The 18892-nt window shown below is 42.1% G+C and overlaps 1 long non-coding RNA gene across 1 annotated transcript; it reads right to left on the bottom strand.

Annotated features, from left to right (window-relative positions):
• Positions 1-8202: 8202 nt before the first annotated feature.
• On the bottom strand, positions 8203-17524 carry LOC144328490 (uncharacterized). The gene is made up of 3 exons (XR_013393760.1): positions 17249-17524; positions 15266-15423; positions 8203-10635 (listed from the first exon to the last, which is right to left on the bottom strand). It is a non-coding gene; the product is annotated as an uncharacterized LOC144328490 (long non-coding RNA).
• Between the last annotated feature and the right edge of the window lie 1368 nt (positions 17525-18892).

The raw sequence follows: 18892 nt of genomic DNA, 5'->3' as shown, positions 1-18892 counted from the left end.
AACTGCGTACTGTGTCCATAGCAAGTGAGGGGCAAACCATAGAAAGGAACACAGGAGATCTGTCTTGGGTTGAAATAGTCCAGAACATGTATTGATTACAGGTGTATGCTTTGACCAAGGCATTGGATATGGATCCAGAATCAAGTAACCCACCTGTTGGCTGATGAACAGGATGGGTTCAAGCCAGAGTTGTGAGGTCACTCCTGACATGGACCAGGTGCTATGATCTTGCTTGAACCTCCATTGGGAGGGTTGTCATGACCCATTGGGCCCTGTGTGGGCTCACAGACAAAGGCTCCCCTCCTCAACCCATCCCAATGCCCTATCCTCCCTAGCTGTCAAGGTTGCTGCAAAATAGGTGAAAACCTGCAGAGCGGCCATTTTGCCTGCATGAATTTTTCCCCCCTGGGTCTTAAAATGGTGACCGAACAAATCACACCAAGGTCCTCAAACTGGCCTGCCTGCTCCAAGCAACCCCCCATGATCGCATAGTAAAAAGATGGCCCCGGGTCTGGGCTGTGACCATGCTGCATAGCAAACACCATTCTCTCTGAGCCCCAGATGAGCAAATATAAGCTTCTATAAAATCCTCTCTCTGAAGCTTTCCTTCTAAAGAAAGAACTGACTCAGGGTTGTGTATTGAGAGTTCAAGTGAGCCATTCGTTCCTCTCACATACTATACGAGGTTAACACAAAATACATCTTGACTGTGAGTCCTGGAAGACCTTCTCCCTACCTTCCAGGCCTTTTCCACTTTGCCTGGGAGGGTGGGAACCCAGCTGACACCAGCTACAAAAGCTGAGGCTGCTGAAAACACTTCTTGGGCTGGAATGTTGCTTGTGGGGGTCTTGTTGGAGTGTGATCTTCTGCTTTTTCATTTTCTATTTATGTAGAAATCTCAATCTCTTCCACTAGAACCTTTCATATTCTTTTTCCTCCACAGTCTTTTTCCAGAGAAAGCACCCCAAACTTAATAACATCATTCTCTTAATTTATGCCAAATTGTGCACAAAACACCCTCTCTCTGCTTGAAATGGAGAAAGGCCAGGACTGATTTTACCCAAGGCTTCTTTCTCTCTCAGCTTCATCAATGCAAAATCCTGGTAACTCTCATCTCTCCATTAAGACTTCCATTCTCTCTTTCTCCTGCAAATCCTTCAGTAGAGGGCATTTGCAATACACCATCTGCTTTATCCCATTTTGCTTTCCATCATCCGTTCCATCTTTCTTTCAGGTAGGCTGTCTTATTAACACCCTGTACATTGCAGAAAAGCAAACATCCCCTACAGATGACTGTCCAGCCTGTTCTTGAATAGCTTCAGGCTTGGGAAATATGGATGAGGTTCGTAATGAAGATGGGTTTTAAAACAGATGTAAACATTAGCTTTGTTCTATTCAAAACAGTTTGGCTTAGGGGAGCCATCACCAAACACATCAGATGACTCAAATTGTCCTCTCTCCTTCCCGACAATCTGATGCAATTGGAAGAAGGAAGGTCCAAGTTCCAGAAAATGATTTCACTGTTTCTCAAATATCACTTTGGGGTCATTGGACAATATTTATGGCACCTCTCATTTCCCTTGATCTATGTGTAGTTTATCACTTAAGTATTCATCTGAACTGAAACCTTAGGCTTTAGCTGCACTTTGACCCTGGAAGATCAAAAGTTAGCCCTCTGGACTAACTTTGACCTCCCTAAAAAGTTATTTTCTACACTATGTAAGACCAAACATAGAGGCATTGGTCAATATATATCGAAAAATGCCACTAAACCAACAACTTCCCATATATCTTGAATAGGTACTACATGGGTGGCATAGAATGCTAGTGCAATTCTGCCACGTTGATTCTGGAATAGGGTCAATGTGTTGGAGATTTTTAATTCACAGCTGGACAGAACATCATTGGAGTGGGGCTGTCCTAAAATACAATTCTGCCACATTGATTCTGGAATAGGGTCAATGCGTTGGAGATATTTAATTCACAGCTGGACAGAACATCATTGGAGTGGGGCTGTCCTAAAATACAATTCTGCCACATTGATTCTGGAATAGGGTCAATGCGTTGGAGATATTTAATTCACAGCAGGACAGTACATCATTAGAGTGGGGCTGTCCTAGAATACATGGGGGATGGGAATACACTCAGAATTTTTAAATATGCTATGGGAACAAATAACAGTTTCCTTTCACTCTTTAAAGGGTTTAATTAGTCTCTTCAGACTATAAATCTTGATTGCTTGTTGCAGTGAGATTATGGGGTGTACAAGTGAGGAGGAAATTACAGGTTTAGGAAATAGGCCTAAGTCATCACAATGTATGGAAATGGAAATTGACTATAACTGGGGAAAATGACCTGTAATGCAATAGTGCTGAAAGAAAAGAAAGAATGGATGCCTTTTTTCCCCATTTTGTGGCCATTTACTTCATATCTTAGCTAAAAGCCTCTAAACAATGTGTTATCTGCAGCATCACTACAAAACCAGATGTTGTGGCCATGTCATGAACTTCTTGATGCTATGGTTGGAGAAGCTGACCACAGTTTGGATGGATGCATCCATACAACCCTGATGGAATAACCAGATAATTTTGTAGAGAATCTAAGAGAGAAACAAATGTTTTAAAGTTTTGAATATTTATGTGGTAGCTGCCAAGATTTCAGAGTGTGTGTGTGTGTGTGTGTGTGTGTGTGTGTGTGTGTATCTTGTTTATGTGATATTTTGTAATACATTTATGAAAACAATTAAAATATACATTGTTGGGAAAATGGTCAGGTACCAGAAATAAAGTTGGTTTCCAATAAAAGGGGGAATTCAGGGCATATGGATGAGGTTGGTACGGAAGAAGGGTGTGAAGCAGGTGCAAACGACTAGCTTGGTTCTAAAAATTTGGCTGTATAATTTGGAATTAATGTGATTTGAAATAATGTAATTTGATTGGCCTGTTAATAAAAAATTATGTTAATAAAAAACACACACGACTAGCTTGGTTCAAGTCAAGAAAGTGTGACCAAAGGCAAGCAGTCCAAATAACTCAAAGTATCTTCACTCCTTCCCAAGAATCTGATGCGATTGAAACAAGTAGAAATGAAGTTGCAGAAAATGATTTCATCAGCTCTTGGTAATCACTTTAGAGTAAATGTACAAGATTCAGTAAATATCTCTTTGTCCCTGGCATCTATCAGTACCCCTGAGCTACGTTTGGCTTTCCCACCTAGGCAGTCCTTTTTCTGGGGCATGGAAGATGATAAAAATATATTCTCCTTCCATCTGAGTAAGACTCCACACCAAAAAAGAGCAAAGAAAGAGCCATTGTCTCATTGCAAATACAAATTATGGCCAGCAGTCAGTCTCTGAGAACATTGTTGGTGGTCATAGCATTTTGAGAAGATACTAAAAAATGGGGGGAATAATCATAAGGCCTCAGGTTGGATGGTGTTGTGTCATTTAAGATTTAGTTGAGAATCCTGTATTGCAGCGGGTTGTACAAGATGGTGCTCAGAGTACCTTCCAACTCTATAACTCTATTCTTCTAGGATTTTATGATTCAGTGACTTAGAGGCCTTCTCAGAGCAAGAATCTAAGTAGGAGCTGTCCATGTGCCTACAATAACCCAACCACATTACCCCCAACAAGGTCTTACTTGTTGGCTGAAAATCTGCTGTACCCTCACTATCCAAAACATTATTGGCTTATTTAAGACATTTCTGCTCTAAACCTGCTATGAAGTGCAAGCCTTAAATATACTGAACAAAAGTCACACTCTTTTTTGATTTTATTAGAGAATAAGAAAAAAAATTAAAGGCTTGCAGTAGCCTGGCTACACATAAACAATTTTATTGTATTTTACAATTTAATATTCAGCCAATGAGTTGCAGAGCTTTTAGTTACAGGGAGCCATGCCATCACTTGTGGTGCTGCTGTCCAAGAATAGAACTTTTGGGGTGGGTGGAAATACATTCAGAAAATGTACAATATTGTATATATAAGGTTGTATGGGAACAATCAACCTTCATCAATTTTTTACTTTTGCAGAAATTGTTGCAGGGTTATTCAAACCTAGATGATATTACATGCAATTCGAAAGGTTTTAGGATTCTGTGTCATATATACACATATCAGCCTGAGAGTTTCTCAGTTTAGCGGAAACTTTAAATCAGTGAAACAGGTGGAGGTCATTATTTTTAAAAAGATCGCTAAGGAAGTTGCTACAGGTAGTGTACTGGGTCCATTTATCACTCCTCACATGCCTTCCCACTGGTCAAATCCCTGCTATTTGTGGTCCTGAAAACAGTATAGAACAAATTTTGATTCATGCATCTTTGATCCTTTCCAAAATGTGGGTCAGTCAAGACGTGCACCTGTGCTTAGTGCACTGTGTGTCCTTTGACAGTGCAGTGGGGTTGCTGCCCAGGTGTGGCACGGGAATCCAGATGGGAAAGATTGTTGTAGAACAATTTACGGGCCATTTTTTCATTGTTAGTTGGAGTACTATTAAGTGACAGAATTTTGGGAAATAGTTGTTCAGCAAATTAATTCAGTTGCTATGCAGGATCTCTTGCCAGTACCTTCTCTAGCACTGAGAACAGTCAGGGACACTCACTGTACTCTGCTCAGCACCTGCTAAAAACATATTTGCTTAGACAAGCATACTCAGAGGCTTAGAAAGTCGTAATTTTAATCAGTTTTAGTATTTGAACTCTTGTATATTCTGATGCTTTCTCATATTTATCCGCTTGTAACTTCTTCTTCTTCTTCAATCAGGCCGTGTATAAATTTTAGGAAATAATGTATAAATAAAACAGCATTGCTGGGTATCTGGAGTGGACCAAGGGGAAAACTGAGCAGTTAAAGGGTTTGTTTGTTTTTTCTTAACTTGATCTCAGGAAAAACATTACTACAATTTTTTTGGGAATAGATAAACTCGATTTGAATATGCTAGTATCTGGGTAGCTGACAATGTTTTCTGTTTCTTAAGGTAAAGGTACCCCTGCCCAACAGGGCCAGTCGTGACTGACTCTAGGGTTGCGCGCTCATCTCGCTCAAGAGGGCGGGAGCCGGCGCTGTCCGAAGACACTTCCGGGTCACGTGGCCAGCGTGATGAAGCTGCATCTGGCGAGCCAGCGCCAGCGCCGCACACGGAAATGGCGTTTACCTTCCCGCTATAAAGCGGTCCCTATTTATCTACTTGCACTTAGGGGTGCATTCGAACTGCTAGGTTGACAGGAGCTGGGACCAAATGACGGGAGCTCACCCCGCCGCGGGGATTCGAACCGCCGACCTTACGATCAGCAAGTCCTAGGCACTGAGGTTTTACCCACAGCGCCACCCGCGTCCCTGTTTCTTAAAGCTAATAATTAATACTTCCCTAGATAAGTGTAACAAAGATAAATAGTGAATTGTTGTATGTTAAGATATGGAAGAATATGCTATTGTCAAGTCCTCTCTTACTGAGGTTTGTATTATTGAGTATTTCTTACCAGAATACTAGCAGTGTGTGTTTGTTGAACTGAAAGCAGCCAAGCACCTTGTGGTATCATAAGCACTAGCAGCTGAAGAAAGAAAGAGCCCAAAATTCTGATAAATATTGACCCAAGATGATTTAACTGAAAGAACTTCTAAATGTGCAAATCAAGCTATTTAGCAAAGCAAAGGAAAGTCTTGCCGGAGCAGTGGCAAAGCCCACTTGGCTGCCTGGTCCTTTAACAAATTGATCAAGAAGTGCACCTTGGTGCGATTGTCAGGAAAATTCCGGGCTCGCCCCTGAATATACAGCTTTGCTTGGGCGAGGAACATGGGAAAGCTGGCCGGGGTCCCATCAAATTTCTCTGGCAGGGCCACTGGGTACTTGCCAGAAGCTGGGGCATCGGCCCCAGGAGCCGGTAAGGCATCCAACCACTGCTGAAGCGCCGTAACCATATTGCTTAGCTACTGAACGGTGTGAGTCAAGGCCTGGTTCTCCTGGGCCAATGCCACCAACGCAGCTGCCTGGTCAGCCATGGCTTCTGGCTCTTCCCAAACGCACCCCAACGAAGGGGGAGTGCGGGTGTGGCGGGAGCAAACTGTGCTGGTCCCGGGGGGAGGTTACCGTGAGGCGTGGTCAGGGACCTGGGTCGAGGGTCTGTAGACTGTCCTCCAAGGGCGAAGCGGGGTCCAAAGCGAGGAGCCGGGCAAGGACGGGAACTCTGGAAGAACAGGCCTGGGTGCTGGCCGAAACAGGTCTGCAACGACGTTGCTCCTGCAACCTGGGACCGGGCTGACTGGCCTTTATCTTCTCTGAGGCCAGGGGTGGTCCCGGCCCCCAGGTGACCTGCCTCTCCTGGCCTTAAGGCGAGCACTCCTCCTGGGAGAAACCAGTTCCCTCCGCCTCTCTGTCCTGAGCCTCTGCAGCTCAGGAGAGGCTGAAGGGTTACTGGACCCAGGGGGAGACTCACCTTCCCCTGACAGGGCTGGGAGAGGCGCACCTGCAGGCAATGTGTCCTCAATCACCTCCGGAGCCAGAGTGGATTCACCTGGTGTCAGCTCCTGAGGATCCGGCACAGGTGCAGGCGCTTCAGCTTCAAGGCCCTGCCCCAGCTCAGCCGGCCCTGGAGGCGGAGACTCCTGTGCAGGCTGGGATCCCTCTGGTTCAGCCTCTGAATTGGATTCCCAGGCCATCACACATTCTCAACATGTACTCTCATTATTAACCCCTGTTGAAGCTGACTAGGGCTGAGGCTTCCTGTTTCCGGCGGTGGGAAATGGCTGCCTCCCACACGACCGGACCTCAGCTGTGCCCGTAATACCTCAGCTTTCATTCTGGGGCATGAAAGATGATAAAAACATCATATTCACCTTCCATCTGAGTTAGACTCCAGACAGCAAACAAGAGCAGACAGAGGCATTGTGTCACCGCAAATATATCCCTTTATCCAAGAAAAACCCAGCAGCTTCCCATAGGCATTGGACACCTGAGTAGCAGCAGTCCTAGTTCACATTTGTGTAACAAATTATGGCCAGCAGTCAGTCTCTGAGAGCATTGTTGCTGGTCATAGCATTGTGAGAAGATACTAAAAAATGGGGGGTGGGGGATAATCAGAAGGCCTCAGGTTGGATGGCTGTGTGTCATTTAAGATTTAGTTGAGAATCCTGTATTGCAGCAGCTTCGACAAGCTGGCGCTCAGAATACCTTCATGTATTTCAACTCTACAACTCTATTCTTCTATGATTAAATGACTTAGAGGCCTTCTCAGAGCAAGAATCTAAGTAGGAGCTGCCCATGTTCCTACAATAACCCTACCTCCTTACCCCCAGCACCAGTACAAGAGGCAGCTGCCTTACTTGTTGGCTGAAAATCTGCTGTACCCTCACTATCCAAAACATTATTGGATTCTTTGAGACATTTCTGCTCTAAAGCTAGTATGAAGTGCAAGCCTTAAATATACTGAATAAAAGTCACAATCCTTTTTGATTTTAATAGAGAATACTAATAAAAATGAAAGGCTTGCAGTAGCCCGGCTACACATATCACATATCAGTCTGAGAGTTTCTTAGTTTAGTGGACACTTGAAAACAGTGGAACAGATGGAGTCAGTATTTTAAAAAAGATCGCTAAGGAAGTTGCTGCAGGTAGAGCACTGGGTCCATTCATCACTCCTTGCATGCCTTCCCCCTGGTCAAATAGTACTATTAAGTGGGTGAATTTTGGGAAATAGTCTTTCAGTAAATTAATTGAGTTACTCTGCAGGATTTTTTGCTAGTACTTTTTCTAGCACTGAGAACAGTCAGGGGCACTCACTCCAATATTCAGTGCACGTCACAATGTCCCTAACACTGTCCAATTCCCTCGAGCTCTATCTAGCTTGGCTACTTCAGCAGTCACCTGTGCCATATCTTGAGTCTATAGCTGTCCTTTGATTTGAGGCATGGGGGAATTTTTAAAAAAATACTCATGTGAAGCATGTTAGAACCCATTCCAAGTTATAGGAAAGGCTGCAGTACTGGTTCTTTTTCAGTATATTGCTTTGTCCATCAAGGACACAATAACTTCCCATAGTCCCTTGGACATTGCGGTAATACAGAGATAGCAAACAGTTGCAGAGCAATTGTCCTTATTTCTTCTGAATAGAACCAATGTGTTGCAGAGCTTTTAGTTAGAGGGAGCCATGCTGTAGCACCCTGCTTGTGGTTAACACTTAGCTGGAATGAAATATTCAACGCAGCAATAGAGAAATTAAAATAATAATTTATTTGTCAGACAAATAAATGAGAGGCACAGTGGTATATGGTTACCAAGCTCTGGCCTGGGCTCCTGCCATTATGGCTAGCACTTATATTCCCTCAGCCCAGCCCCCTTGCTCCTCCTTTGGCTGCCTCTGTCCAATCAGCCTGGTTGAAATTCCTATTGGCTGATTGCTAGAACCAATCATAAGAGATACACCTTTTATGGGAGACAAAGAGCTATATTTCCTTCTATTTATAATTGGCAGTCAAGTAGCCATTAACCTCTACAAGGCACCTTAATTACCAGATCACCTTTGCCCCCTTAATTCTAAAATAGAGCAGATGGCTAAAACAGATGGTGGGGTATTTTTATCTAAACAGATCTTTTGTTCACCTTTTCACAAACCATCTATGAAAGAGGGGTCTTTAAGCAGAGACTGACAACCATATGTCAGGAGTGCTCTGATGGTGTTTCCTGCCTGGCAGGGGGCTGGGCTCAATGGCCCCTGTGGTCTCTTCCAACTATATGATTCTATGATTCTATGAAATAAGAATCTAACATAAGAATCTAAATTTCTAAATCCTTTGCATAATTACATTTAAGCCAATATATTCCATACATTAACATATATAGCTTTTTAGAAGGAAAGGAACTTAGTAAAAGCTAAGCTAAATTCTCTCTAAATTCTCTAAAGCTTCAAAGCAGTTTCAGAGAGCTGCTTTTCCTAGTTCAGCTGCTGTACCTATTTGACCTATTTGTGGCTCAAGTCTCTAATGGGAGGCACAATAATTCTTACTATTTACCAGCTTAATTGTGTTTTTGCAACTTGATTATTCTGTAATTTGTAAGGTCAGTGACCTCGCTTCCCAGCCTTTTTATGACCGCAATAAACCAGAGGGGCCCTCTGCTTGCCAGCTGCTTGCTGGTTTCCTGCCGAAAGAAAGATTTGTGAATTTAAGCTCAATTTTTTAGAATACAAAAATCTGATAAAAATATAAGCCTTGATTAAAAATGCAGGCTATGATCAGATGCCTCAATGCCACCACTTGTGGTGGGGATGTCCAAGAAGAGAACTTTTGGGGTGTATGGAAATACATTCAGAAATGTATAATATTGTATATATAAGGTTTTATGGGAACAGTATAGAACAAATTTTGATTCGTGCATCTTTGATCCTTCCCAAATGTGGGTCAGTCAAGATGTGCACCTGTGCTTAGTGCACTGTGTGTCCTTTGAGAGTGCAGTGGGGTTGCTGCCCAGGTGTGAGATTGGAATCCAGATGGGTAAGGTTGTTTTAGAACAATCTAAGGGCCATATTTCCACTTTTAGTTGGAGTACTATTAAGTGGCTAAATTTTGGGAAATAGTCTTTCAGCAAAATAATTCAGTTACTCTGCAGGATTTCTTGCTAGTACTTTCTCTAGCACTGAGAACAGTCAGGGGCACTCGCTGTATTCTGCTCAGCACCTGCTAAAAATATTCTTGTTTAGACAAGCCTACTGAAATGCTTAGAAAGTTTTTGCAATTTTAATCTATTTTAGTATTTTAACTCTTGTATATTCTGATTTTTATCAAATTTAAATTTAAAATTTGAAGGATAAATCTGAAATATATCTGACATACTTGCAAGTGGGGCTTTCATGTTTTATATAGACTTACTGTTCCATCTCCATCCAATATACCTTTAAGTTCATAACCATCTCACAAAAACTCCTGCATTGACTTCTATCACTTTAATGCAGTGACAACTCTGAAATGCTCCTACTGTCATCGTAATGCAACCCCGTGTGAAGGCGATACACCTGAGGCCTGCAGTTCCACCCTCCCCGATCAGTGAGTACTGTGGGGTGAAATAGAATGAACTTACACAGACAATGATCTGGATTAAAAATGGTGTAGATGGAATTTGGGCTCAGGCATTGGCTGTATATCCATTTCAGGGCATCCATGTAATATAAAGCTAACATGAATTACGAGTAAATTGTAGAATAATTATATAGAAATAAATTCTGAGAAGTGTCTGGCAACAGCTAATGGAACTCAAAGATGAATAAATCAGCCAATTTTGGCACAGAGCGTTGAATTTCGCTATGTCCCTCTGTGTCTTCTTGGCAAACACACAGTACCCACCCCCAGACCTCACTGAACCATTTATTCCCAAGAGTTGCCCACATAATAAATCTATAGCCTTTAAATATCTCCATGTAAGACTCTACCAGCACCAGTTCTCTGCCTTGGTACATCTCTCCTCTGAGTCGCCAGATCTTTCAATAATGCAGAAAGCACTTCTGAGGACCTGCCTCCTCTTGGCCCTGCTTTCTCCAGGTAAGTAGGAACCAGCAGAATTGGATTATTTTAATCATCGCTGTGTGATCCTGTCTCTCTCTGATCTTTGCTGAAGTGTGCTGCACATCAGCGTCCTTCTGTGACACTACCTGAAAGATAAAGGGAAAACAAGAAACAAAAGAAAAGAAAGCAGGAAAAACAGAAAGGATAATTTTTTTTTAAAGGACTTTCAATTATACAAAAGTTATATAAAAGAAATTATTCAAATATTTGCTCTAGAATTACACCCAACTACTTTACTTTCTGTTAAGCAATATTTCCTGAATTTCCCAACACAAGGCAGAGCTTTAAGCACTAAACTGTACATGGAAAGCACAAGGCAAAAGGTAAGTGTGGCTGAGCCCTTGATTTGTGAGATTGCGAATGATGTTGGATAAATAGTTAAATGGCTGCTAGCTACAACGCTATAAGCAATATGAAAAAATGGATTATTAACAGGTTAAAATTTAAGGTTATAATATTTTAAGATTGAAGACTAGGATAAACAAAGAGGGAAAGGATTTGCTGAACTAATAATTTGAATTGGAATACAAAAAAGGGAGGTGCAAGGAGGTCCGGGAAATAAGCATATGAAAAATAAGTGATGGAAAGATGGAATTGTTTTTTAACTATTTTTACTTTGTATTTTTCTTTTTTCTTTTTGTAAAACCTTAATAAATATCTTTTTTTTAAAAAAATGATTTGTGAGATTGCATGCCAGACGGTGGTGGAGGAAGGGGGTGCATTGGGGGTGGTCCGCCCTAGGTGTCACCACTGAGGGGGGTGGCAAAATGCCGGGCGGCACTAATCGTGGGGCCTGCAGCGTGCCGGAGCCACGCATCTCTCCTGGGAGTGACATAGTGGCTTGGGCGCCCACAGATTCCACACTGCCCCAAACGGTCTGCCCACTGCCTCCCCCAGCTGTAGGACAGCTGAGTGGGAGAGGGCAGGCAGACTCCTCGGAGGCACCACGGAGCAATCCTGCCCGGGCTGTCTCCACCCCCACGGGCAGTTGGCCCTACCCTTAGGCGCTGGGCATGTGTGCCACCCCAGGCACCCAATCGGCTTACTCCGTCGCTGATGCCAGATGGCTACCTAGTGCATAATGCTGTGTGCTCTGGACTGCAGCCTTTTTTGAAAGATGTGGTGTTCTTCTACCTATACTTCATATCATGATAAGAAATGCTCCTTGGATGCTTTCTTTGAAGAGATTCCCAATAAGCTCAGATGTCAACAAAGAAAACAGACCTTTTTTGGGGGGGGGGGGTAAATAGCGAGATTTGGGGGATATGGATGATGTTGATACTGAAGATGTTGCCTATGGGTTGCTCTATTTCATGTGCAGCTTTAATAATAATAATAATAATAATAATAATAATAATAATAATAATAATTGATTTATACCCAGCCCATCTGGCTGGGTTTCCCTAGCCACTCTGTGCGGCTTCCAACCAAATATTAAAAACACAATACAACATTAAACATTAAAAACTTCCCTAAACAGGGCTGCCTTCAGGTGTCCTTTAAAAGTAAGGTAGTTGTTTATTTCCTTGACATCCGTCAGGAGGGCGTTCCACAGGGTGCGGTCCACTGCCGAGAAGGCCTTCTGCCTGGTTCCCTGTAACCTCACTTCTTAATGAGGGAACCGCCGAAAGGCCCTCGGTACTGGACCTCAGTGTCCAGGCTGAATGATGGGAGCTTTAAAGGTCAGCACGAACACTTTGAATTGTGCTCCAAAATGTACTTTTGAATGCTTCAGTTGTTATTTTTTATTTGAACTGTCAAGAAGTGGACAGGTTTGGCAGATGTGGTCTACTATCTGGATGACATCTCCTCTTTATATGCCCTGCTGAGGCAGGCTGGTGTTCTCACCTGACACAGGAATTTAGTGATATGGCAGAGGAACTGATGGTTCCTCTGGGAAAGGAAAAGACAGAGGGGCCTAGTGCAGCATGAACTTTGCTAAGTATAGAGTTGGATTCAGTCAAGCAGTGTTCAAGGTTACTTCATGAGAGTTGCAGGAGTTAGTGGTTTAAATTTTTCATGCTGCGTGGTGCTGCAAGGCCAAGATTTTATGATACATTTTTGTGATGCTAGTTTATCATAGAAAGAGTCTGTCTAAGGGACTTTGGGATTAATTCTTTTTGGATTGGGTCTGCATCCACAGCAGCCTACCTAGATATGTCCAAGGATGGCTTCCATTTCTGCTCTGCAGCAGGAATGGATGCCTCCCTCAACATTGCAGGGAGAAGCAGATAAAGATAATGAGAATGTTGGGGGTTAAACCATTCTCTGAATTCCTCTCTGGACTTGAGAGGAATGGTCTTTCATCCTTGGTTTTCCCTGAGGTCTGGCACTCACTTCCTCATGGAATGTGAAGGTAGGCAAAGGCACAGGGTGCAGAAGCATTGTGTCTGCCGCAACCCCCCTGACTCCGTTTCTCAAAGCAGAGGCTACACTATTAATTGGATTTTAAAATTGGCTTTAAAATAACGGTACATGATGGAAGATTATGCAACTTTCCATAATAATAATAATAATAATAATAATAATAATAATAATAATAATTCATTGGTAGGCAGTAATAAATGATATCACAACATATCACACATGGAATATCATGGTCCTTTACTTCCACTTACACAGGCTTACTTTTTACCTCAACCTTACATCCGTAAACCCCAGCTGACTGCTTCACTGTCATCAGCTCATCCCACAGCTTGGCTGCACTAATGACTCTTGGGTTAATATGGAGCGGAACCAAAAATGTCTTCCTCCGTTGCTCTTTGCACATTGCCCGGTGCACTTGATTAGGAGAGAGAGATTGCCATATAGGCTTTGCACTTGTCATTTTTGTTCCCAGATTCTTCTTTCTTTCTTTCTTTCTTTCTTTCTTTCTTTCTTTCTTTCTTTCTTTGGTGTCGTTACCATTTTAACTGTAATGTAATTTTATAGAAAAATAATTCTGCCAACTGCCTGGAAACAACTAATGAAATCAAAGATGAATAATTCAGCTAATTAAATCAAAGATGAATCATTCAAAGATGAATCATTCAATTAATTTCAACACTGACTTTTGAATTTCAACATGTCTCTCTTTGTTCTCTTGACAAATACACAGGTCCCATTGCCAGACCTCACTGAACCATTTTCCCCACACTTTGACTGTAATATGAATCCTTGGCCTATAAATATCTCTAAGTAAGCCTCTGCCTCCATCGGTCCTCTTGACTGGTCCATCCATGTTCTTGAGTCTCCTTATTTTTCTAAAATGATGAAAGAACATCTGAGCGCCTGCCTCCTCTTCGCCCTGCTTTCTCCAGGTAAGTAGGAACCAGTAAAATGGGATTCTTTTTATCCTTTTTAGATGACACTGAAAAGCCTTGCTCCTTGTGAGGGAATGAGAATGGGGACAGGAGATGAGAATGATGGGGAGGGGGGGAATCAGAGAATTTTAAAGTTGGAAGGAACCTCCTTCAATGCATAGAGTGCCACTCTCTGTGTTACAATGCTATTATTGTTTCACAAAATAGACCAAACCATTTCTGCTTTGATATACCTACATGCTTGTGCCAATAAAGGTTTCAGAAAGCAGTCTCTTGGGTCTCTATATAAGGAGCAGGCTAAGAGATAATGAGTGATGTCTTCTACCTGAGGCTGGTCACAAATACAAGATCTGTCTGTTATAGCAGTCACTGAAGGCTGTGTTGGGCATCCCTTGGAAATTGGCAGTTCAATAGCGGCATTTGTTAAGGAAAGTGGCAAGCATTTGATCAGATAACTTGCACTAGAATACTCTATTCTTAGGAGTGGATACCAAGGGAAAACTTTGGTGTTTCTAATTAGTTGCATCCCCTTTTCTTGACACTTATTCAAGGGCAATGCAGAGCTCAGTTCAGAGAAACTAGAGGTAGTTTAAAACATACTGATATTCAATTCCATATAGCACAAGGCATGGAAATGCTACATTGGAATAGTAGCAATTTCTAAAATATATACTTTAATTGAGCACATTCCGCTCCACCTGGATATAAACTGCTGATATTCTTGATGGTAGAGAGTATAGCTTTTTTAAAATTATTCTACACAGTTTCAAAAACTTTAATGGAGTTTGACTCAGATACTCAGATTTCAATTTGAGTACCCCTATGATTTTCTGTGTTTAACTTTCATTGACACTTTCAGGAGAGTGTTCTGTGTATTGTGTTCTTGGTCTAGGCTTTCTTATTTACAACATGTACTGTACACCTCCAAGAGTTTTTTCAGGACTCATTAAGAAAAAAAGAGGTGCTCTAAATTTATTCACTTTTTGTTTATTATTTAATATATTATTTAATTTTTTAATTTTATCTATGTATGTATTTATTATTAAATTTATGTTCAAAACATAAAATCATGGGCACTCATCAAGAGAGAGATCTATCTTTTCCTAATTACTGGAGAAGGGGAAATTGCCTTGGATAAATATGACACCCAATCATTAAGAAAAAAAGTTATAGCCTTCCAGTTTAACACACATCTGCCCTCTTGCATGCCACATCCTTAGGAAGAAGGACATCTTCTCCCACACTATAGTACTTTGACTAGTAAGGAAAACAGGAGTTGGATGATTAACATGCATTTGACCTCACTATTTCACAGAATAAATCTGAAATATATTTTATATTTGCATACAGGGTTTATGTGTTTTATATAGCCAGACTGTCTCATCCCAACCCAAGGTACCACTAACTTCATTACCATGTCAAGAAATCTCCTGCAGCAACCTCTGTCTCCTTTATGCAGTGACATCTCTGACATGTTCCAACTGTCGTTTGCCACGTGACGATGACGCTTGTGACGTCGTTAAATATCCACATCGTGTCTGTAGGTCTTATGGAATCTGCTCCTCTGGTGTTCTGCAGAGCAATATATGTGAGTGAAATCTTCTCACTTACTCTTGGTCACCCCAAGGAATGACTTTCATGTGTAAATTAGTATTATTTATTATTTATTTATTGCATTTATATCCCACCTTTTCTCCAAAAAGCACAAGGTGGTGTACATGGTTCTTCCTGTTACAGATATCAAATATTGCACAGTTTGAAGTGACTGGAATCATAAGAACTGACTCCTTTGAAAATGAAATGTTGTTTATGAAATATTGTTTAAACTTTTACTGGCAGAACTTTCTTCAAAACAGAATTAAAACATCAAAAATATCCATATAATATATTGTGCTGTCCAGCACAGGCTCAGCTTCTTATAAAATATGAAATAATCCAAACTGACCTATAAGCAAAGGTCGCTTTCTCTCTCTCCAGCCTGCTTTTCTGTCTAAAGGCTGATTGTTCTCCCTTCAGGAGAGTCATTTACATGTTTTGTCTGTAGCTTTTAGAGAGATGACTCTATTTGCATCTTCACACCACAGAGGAAAAGACTCAAAGGCAACTCTTTTTGAAATGGGGATTTCAACCCAGTACCTCTCTCATGACCTCAGGTTTACAACGCTGACATGTTAGCTAACCGAGAACAATAATCAGTTAGTTAATCATTAACTCTGCAAGGAGCTCAGAGACCTTTAGAAATGCTCAGTGTTACCAATACATGTTTAGTCATTTTCCATTTTCATACATACAGATTTTTTCATTTCTGTGCGAATTAAACCACTATACTTAACACTTCCCCCATGCATTTAACCTTGTGAGGTAGGTTAGGCTGAGAGGCAGTGAGTGTTGAACGTCACCCAGTGAGTTTTTTTTTTTTTTTATAAGATATTTATTAACCCCCAGTGAGCTTAATGACTGAGTGGAGATTTGAACCCTGGCACCTCATGTCCTAGCCTGACACATAGCAGCCATCCACTGTCTCATGAATTTACTCCAACATTGGTTGTCTCTTTCCATCACATTTCGGTTTCAGCATAGAGATCCTGGCATGCATCAGACCAGGGCTGGCTAAGATATGGTCCTCTAGAAGTTGCTGGACCACCACCCACATCCACCTCAGCCAGTATGGCCAATGGATGGAGATGGTGGAAGCAATAGTTCAGTAAATTCTAGAGGGCCACAGTTTAGCCATCCATGCATTAACCAGCGATCTGCACTATACCAGAAGCCATGAACTCTGGTTTGATTTTGGTTAGACTTCCATCATAAGGTGAGGCAGTAAGTTACTTAAATTATTACAAATTCAATGCAGGCATCATTTGTGGCAGCTGTAGCTTTTTTCTCTTCTTGCTGCTGCACCAGATGGTCCAGATTAGATTGTACAAAGAAAACAGATGGTTGTCCTAGAACCCTACTTCTCCTTCCTGCATTATTCCAAGTATCAAGGGAGCTGACACATAGCACAGTTCATCCACAGCTCAGAGAGAGACAAGGCAGCACCAGATACCTTGCAGTTAGTCTTTTATTAAATAATCAGAACAGAAAACCCACAGAGACACCAAAATACACACTATACCAAGCAGTTGCTGAGACTGTCTTGCACCTCCCACTTCTCTCCATTCCCTCTGTGTCAGGACCCTCCCTCCATCTACAGTGAGTCCCAAGAGACCCTCTCTATCTTTGCCTGGTTCTCTGCACTGTTATGTGTATCAAATCCCATGTTCTGGGAGTTTGCAGGACGTCAACAGGGGGGCTCTGTGGTAAAGCTGCTAAGTCTGACTCCTCTCTTTGCTTCTTGTGGGGGCACCTGCTTCCCCCCTCCATTTTCCTTGTCCTTCAAGCTCCCAATCTTTACCTCCTCTGGGGTGTGTCCAGTTATGCAGCACCAAATCCGGGCTCCAAATCCTCTTCCTCTGTACATTCCCCGGGGAGCTCTTCATCAGACAGTTTTCACCACTCCTTGTCATCTAGCCAGTCCCTGACAGCAGGCATAGAGACACCAGGCATGGAGTTGAGTAGCAAAACTGATTCTTTATTCAAAGACACAAAACATAAACAAAGCATTCCACAGGCAGGTCTAGCCCAATGAAGCATTTGCCAGAGCTGAGGATATGAGCCTTCTACTTCATCCTAAAGCACCTCCCAGGCTGGCTGTCTTCCCAACAGTCTCCTCTGAGGCGGGGCTCTCTGTGCCTTTTGTTCTGCTACATGGAAAACCCTTCTCGTTCTTGGAGACAGGGGAGGAGGGGAGAGGAAAACCATGGAACTGTCAGCCTGCTGGGTGTCTGTCAAAGTGTCAGCTTCTTCCTTCTCAGTTGCCTCACTCTGACTCAAGCCTGTTACTTGCTTTGCCTCCAACCTGTCTGCCTGCCCGCCCCCCCACCTTCTACCTCTGATCTGTCTTTTGAATAGCACCATCATTCTCCTGGCTCAGAGGCTTCCCCCTCTGATGTTTCGAGGGGGTGGTCCCTGGCTGTAGCCTCCCACCTTGTCTAGTCAGCCTCTTACATCAACATCCTGTGAAAGAAGATGTGTGTTGTGATGTCATCAGTCTCAGAGACCCTGGGCCCCTTCAGTTTGTTGCAGGGGGATAGTAAAATCAAAGTGCAATGATACTAAGCCATGCATCTTCATACACTGTGCATTTTGGAGGGATTAATAGGATTGTTGTCTCAAAAGCAGATACATCTTCCTTTTATCCTGAGTATCCAGTAATTTTAGAACACAAGGAAGGGCTATATGGCCTCTTGGCTTCACAAAAGCCCCTTGAACATTGAGCATCTCTAGGTTTCAGCTTCCATTTCTCTCATTGCCTGCATGCCCTGGAATAATAACCTGAGATACAAGATTGTGGTATAAAGGCAGGAATTTATAGACCCACTACAATTTGTGGGTCTTCAGCAACAATGATCAACAAGTGCAGGCTGGGACAACTGTGCAATAAGTGAGTGAAACCTGTCTGTATAACACCCTAGACAAATGATTCCTCCATCATCAGAATGGTGCAAATTCACCCCATCTGAGAAATCAGATGCCCTTTTCATCTGCTACATCTTTCAACTAGTATCTTCCAGACAGACAAATTTATTCCAGTCTCTACTAGAAATGGGTGAATGTGTCAATTTTTGTTTCTTTTACTTTCTCATTTCCCCCAAACTTATATAGTGCTTTGCACAGTAAGTAAATAAATAACTCATGAAAATGTGTCAACATTTGAGAGCAATTTTCTCCTAATAAAACATTTTCGTGCAGTTGTGGCTAATAAAAATGTGATTGTAAACCATTTCCCCTTAATACAATATACGTGTGTCAGTTCTTTTAACTAATATAGCTGAGTTGCATTCAGCTAAGTACTGCTCTGAGTAAATACAGTGGTACCTCGGGTTAAGAACTTAATTGGTTCTGGATGTCTGTTCTTAACCTGAAACTGTTCTTAAACTGAGGTACAACTTTAGCTAATGGGGCCTCCCACTGCTGCCATGCCACCACCACTCGATTT

The sequence above is a fragment of the Podarcis muralis genome, chromosome 7 (genome assembly GCF_964188315.1).
Source record: "Podarcis muralis chromosome 7, rPodMur119.hap1.1, whole genome shotgun sequence".
Lineage (NCBI taxonomy): Eukaryota > Metazoa > Chordata > Lepidosauria > Squamata > Lacertidae > Podarcis > Podarcis muralis.
The sequence above is the reverse complement of the archived record's forward strand: the minus strand, read 5'-3'. Positions and strand labels throughout refer to the sequence as shown.